The following is a 5,443-nucleotide window of genomic DNA, read 5'->3' on the forward strand; positions in this document are numbered from 1 at the left end:
ATCCCTGGCAGTGCCCAAGGCCAGGCTGGACATTGGGGCTTGGAGCAGCCTGGGACAGTGGGAGGTGGCCCTGCCATGGCAGGGAGTGGAACAAATTGATCATTAAGTTCCTTTCCAACCCAATCCAGTCTGGGATTCCACAATTCTATGAAAAATTGTTGCTCTATATCCAACAAGGATTGGGCTGATTTAATAATAAAACAAAAGGAAACCTGACTGAGTTCAAGGGAGGAAAGGACAGGCTGAAACTCTCCTGAAGCACCTATCATCAGAAATACAGAGACCCCAGGGACAGGGAAAAGGACTTCCCATCCTGCTGTCCAGGAAAGTACCCTGGAAAGTCTGATTTTCCTCACTGGGAACCTGCTCTATTGGGAAGCTTCCAGGACATTATGCAAGCAAACCCTCATCCCCAAGCTCTCTCTTCCCCAGGGACAGGCTTCTCCAAGTGCTGCTGCAGCTGCAGCAGGCAGGGCAAGCTCCAGGAGAGGTTTCTGAAGTGTCCAGATAATATTCCTGCCACTTCTAAAAATCCCCAGTGCTATGGACACAGCTCCAGCCTCGCACAGCTGAGGGTTTCTGTGCTGCCTGGAACCTCTCTCCTCAGCTGCATGATTGTTAAGGACACAGGGCTGATCCTGTGCAGGCCAAGGGCTTTTTTCCCACAGAGCTCATGGCCAAAAAAGTGATGAATCAGGGTTTGGGGTGATTTATCTCTATTTTGGTCTCTCCTAACTGTATTTTCTATTTCTAGCATCCACTGTCATTCAGGAAAATCTTGTAGGTATCCAAGGACACCGTGACTCACACCTTGGCTCTCCCAGCTCTCATGAACAGTTTTCACTCAGATTTTGGGATCCTGGCTTGCAGCAAGTGGCTCTCTGGGAGCAGGCCCGTGACTGGGGAGAAGGAAAATGCTTGGTTTCCTGTGAGTCAGCCCAAGCACTGCAGTTTGTGTTGTCATCATTAACACATCTATGCAGTTGGCGTTACTTTAATCAACTCCATGATGTTAATGGTTTTAATAACGGTTTTAGGTGATAATTCCCTTCCTCCAGGGAGTCTCTTCCTTTGATTTGTCAGGGTTGAGTGAAACCCAGACCCTTGGAAGCCAATGATCTCCTTTGAGGAGGACCCAATGCTTCACCTCACACACGTTCTTCCCCTTCCCCTTCCCCTTCCCCTTCCTCTTCCTCTTCCCCTTCCCTTTCCTCTTCCTCCTGCCTGAGCTGTGCTGAGCTCTCGGTTTGCTGCTCTGCAGAGATCTGGCAGCACATCTGGTGAGCATCCAGCATGGCCAAGGAGAAGAAGATTGGGAATGCAGGCACGGCCACCCCCAGCCAGGGGGCACAACTGGTGTGGTAGCCATGGTCCTGCTGAGGAGGAATAGCTGGAGGAGGACGTTGATGGGGGAATGTTCTGGTTGAGGGACTTGTCAGAAAGTAGGACACACCTTAATAGACTTCTCAAGGAGTTTTGGGGAGGATTTGACTTTGAACTTCCTTTTTAAAAATAAGAAGTGGCCTACATAGGACCGAGTTTAAAATTATGCAAGTATCCCCCGGTAATGTATGGAGCAGCAGGAAACCCCAGAATAGCATCAGAGAGGGATTTGTGCCCTCAGCAGAGACCATCTGCAGAGGAGAAACTGAGCTCCTTAGGAAAATCCACGTTGGGTCCCTGGGAAAGGAGAAGCTTTTGCTGCCTTGTCAAGGACACCAGGCTGACTGCACACAGAACGTCCTGGGTGTGCTTGAGTTAAATCTCCTGCAGAGCAGGTCCTTGGCCACACCGAGGCACATCTGAGGTCCAGAGGACGAGCGGAGGAGCTGGCCAGAGCAGGAGTGTGGAGAGAGCCCACCCAGAGCCTCTGGAGGCAGCATGGCCAGGAGCAAAGCACCCTGAGGAGCATCCCCGGCCGGAGGAGCCTGTACGAGCACCATCCCCGAGCCACGAGCGTGTCCCGGGCCCGGCCATCGGGCCAGTGGGGCAGGAATCGCTGTGGGCTGCGTTCTCTGGCCTCCCCTCCCTTTGTCCTGCCCTGGGAGGGGACAGTCCCACCCCTGGCCAGCCCAGGCACCCACTGCCTTGTGAGCACCTGCTTGGCTCCAGTTTCCCACTGAAAGGTTCCAAACTGCCCCAGAAGCTTCCCCAGGGCAGCTCTGCTCCCTGCACAGGCTCCAGGCCCCCTTTCCCAGCCACTGCCCTCCCGGGAGCCCTGGGGAATGTCCCAAGGGTGCTGCAGAACTGACTATTCCACATCCAACTGTCACATCCATGAGAGCCGGCAGAGACCAACCCCAAAACCTCCCGCAGCCCCCGGACCCTCCCTCCCTCCCTCCCACTGCCAGGGAACCAGAGGTGCATTTTTAACCCGGCTGCTGCATCTGTGCTGCTCTCAGACTGCAGAGGATCCCCCCTCAAGGACGGGCCAAGACTGGCTTGGTTCCAAAGAAGCCTCTCCTACCTTGTGCCTCTTACAAAATCCACCTGGAAAAACAATCCTGGGGGCAGTGCTGACACATGAGTACGTCTGCCTGCTGCAGCAGTTTGCCCCTTCCCTTTCCACGGCTGTGCTTTGGAAACCAAGCCCAGAGAGAGCCCCTCGGGGTGGCCAAAGCAAACAGCTCTGCTCAGGATACAGAAATAAATACATAAACCAGGCTGTGGGCAAATGAGCGAGGAGCATTTCTAAATACAAACCACGGGGCCTGAGCTTTCCAGTGTGCAGAGCCAACACTGCAGAGGGGCTCTGCTGGTGCTGTCAGATTTTATTGCTGATTTACAGCAGCTCTTTGTGCAGTGTGGCCCCTGCTCAGGGCTTGTGTGGGGTTGAATCCAGTGGGAAGCAAGGCATGGTCAGGATCCTTCTTCCACTCAATGCAAACCCAGCAGAGGGAATCTCAACCTTCCTCTTAGGGGGGAAAAAAATCATAATTCTAATACAAGGAATTTTTAAGATCAACCCAGCAGAGGAAATCTCAACACTCCTGTCAGGGAAAAGAAAAAAAATAATCATAATACAAGAAATGTATAAAATCCTGGACCTGGTGTGATTTCTTTGCTTTTAACAGCTGCTGATAGAGACTTTTTGAGGCCATGGGGAGGAGCAGCCACCGTCTGCAAAACAGATCAGGAGCAAGGCTACCTTCTGTCTCTCTGATCAGGAGCAGGGGGATATTTTGGGAACACGCAGCCTGGGAAGGCAGGAAGGGAGGAGTCAGGATGGAAACATGGGGCTGACACGGATGGAGCGGAGCCCCTCTGCCCCCAAATCCTCACTGGAGTCACCCCTGGGCACCCCGGGTCAGGCCAGGGGCACCGTGGGGCTGGATGGGCTGTGGGAAGGGTGCTCCTGGGAACAGCCTGGTGTGACCTTCCCGAGCCGGAACGGGGCGATTTACGGAGCAAACGCTTTTCCAGCCAGGCCTGGAAGCCCCAGAGCAGCTTCTCCACATTTCTGGGGAAACAACAGGCCCGTGCTGAGAGGATCCTTGGAGACAGGGGGAGGAAAACTCTCAGAACGGCTTTTTTTCCCAGAAGAACCTTCTTTTTTTTACACACCCCCCCATTCTGACATTGCCTTGAAAAGGGCCTGGTTTAAGAACCAACCCCCCCAAAAATGAAAATGTTTTTGTTTGAAAAGAGGATCATGTCAAGAGCAAAGCTCGTCACAGCACAGGGAGGAGATGGATTGGACCCCTCATCTCACTGGATTTGAGCCAGGGGACAGCCCAAGGACAGCAAATCAGAATTTCGTTTCTGAATCAAAATTTAGGGAGTTTGGTACAGAAAAAAAAAAAAGTTTCTAAATGTTTCTTCTACTGAGTCAAACCTCAGGGAACTGAAACACCCAGCAGATGCACTTGGGCTCCTTAGAGCCCTCAACAGAGGTTATTGAATCACAGAATCATAGAAAGGTTTGGTTGAGAGGGACCTTAAAGCCCATCCAGTGCCACCCCTGCCATGGGCAGGGACACCTCCCACTGTCCCAGGCTGCTCCAAGCCCCAATGTCCAGCCTGGCCTTGGGCACTGCCAGGGATCCAGGGGCAGCCACAGCTGCTCTGGGCACCCTGTGCCAGGGCCTGCCCACCCTCCCAGGGAACAATTCCTTCCCAATATCCCATCCAGCCCTGCCCTCTGGCAGTGGGAAGCCATTCCCTGTGTTCTCTCACTCCAGGCCCCTATCCAAAATCCCTCTCCAGCTCTCCTGGAGCCCCTTTAAGCCCTGCAAGGGGCTCTGAGCTCTCCCTGGAGCCTTCTCCTCTCCAGGTGAGCACGCCCAGCTCTCCCAGCCTGGCTCCAGAGCAGAGGAATTTCTCTGGACTCCAGGACACCCCAGGTCTGAGCAGAAGAACAGAACCTGAAGCTGCCACAGCCTTGAACCAGGCCCTGCAGAGGAAGGGGAGAGCAGCCCCTCGTGCAGGGCAGGCCCAAAGCTGTCCTGAACACTCCCCCGTGCCTGGCCAGTGACATCTTGTATTCGTGTCATTACTTAGCCCATGACTGGCTCCAAGAGCAATTTTCAGTTTCCAAATGAAGGTGTTGGAAGTGCTGCTGCCTTTTGCATGGCCATGGATGCAGGAGTGAGCACAGACAGTGGTGACACTCGAAAGGCATTTCCCAGGATGAGCAAAGGAAATGCCTCAAATGCTCGCAGTGCACTGTCAAGTGTAAAAGTGGAATGTAAAGACAGTTCTGGTGCAATTTCTAGGGACAAAAAGCTCCTCAAACTTCCTTTTGTTGCTAAGAAATAGCAAAACATGAGAATAAGCAGAGGAGCGCTGCGGAGGACACAGATGTGCAACACAGTCCATCATCCATGGACATGCTCATGGCAGCCAGCTAAACACAGTTGTTTTCCATGTCCAAAATGATCCTTTTGTAGCACAAAAGCTCCTTGTATCACCAGTAATGTATTAACTGCTCTTTGGAGAGAATCACGGAAGACTTGGCTGAAATATTCATACTTTTATTTGTGGTTTCAGAAGTCTCAAACCATGAGGATTTCAAAGCATTTCATGTGGCTCATTACAGCTGAGCTAAGAGGGAAATCATCTATTGTCGAGCTATGTTCAAGGAAGAAGCAGCCCTAGGAAGAGCTGAAAATGTGAGAAGTGCTCCCACCATATGGTTTGCCTCCTGATGATGATTCATCACTTGCCACTAAAATTTTAATTTTCAAAGTCAGAAATTAAAAGCTGGGGGGGGGGGGGGGGGGAGGCTGAATATCTGCTCCCAGGTTCTCAACCCACGTGTGTAAAACAGCAAAGTACGGTGTACATGCACTGTGTTGAGGAACACAAATTTATGATTTCCTTCTCCTGGCAAAGGGCTGAAGAATTGAAGAGGATTTGGGATCTTTTTCCTATTAAATACAAAGAAATGTGGAGGGATCCCATGGAAAAATGGCCCTCTCTTCCTGAGAGTTATCCCAGGGGA

General features: G+C 52.1%; 1 long non-coding RNA gene across 2 annotated transcripts in view; it reads right to left on the reverse strand.

Moving 5' to 3' along the window:
• LOC108448183 overlaps nt 1-5,443 on the reverse strand; it is a 20,791-nt gene that overhangs the window by 6,071 nt on the left and 9,277 nt on the right. The window contains exon 3 of one of the 2 annotated variants that reach the window (XR_001863977.1): nt 4,984-5,443. This exon is cut by the window's right edge and continues 638 nt beyond it. The exons of the other annotated variant lie outside the window; for it this stretch is intronic. This is a non-coding gene — a long non-coding RNA (uncharacterized LOC108448183). Of the gene's footprint in view, nt 1-4,983 lie in introns of those variants that run through there. 2 annotated transcript variants of the gene reach the window in all.

The sequence above is a fragment of the Corvus brachyrhynchos genome, unplaced genomic scaffold, assembly GCF_000691975.1.
Source record: "Corvus brachyrhynchos isolate BGI_N302 unplaced genomic scaffold, ASM69197v1 scaffold305, whole genome shotgun sequence".
Classification (NCBI taxonomy): Eukaryota; Metazoa; Chordata; class Aves; order Passeriformes; family Corvidae; genus Corvus; species Corvus brachyrhynchos.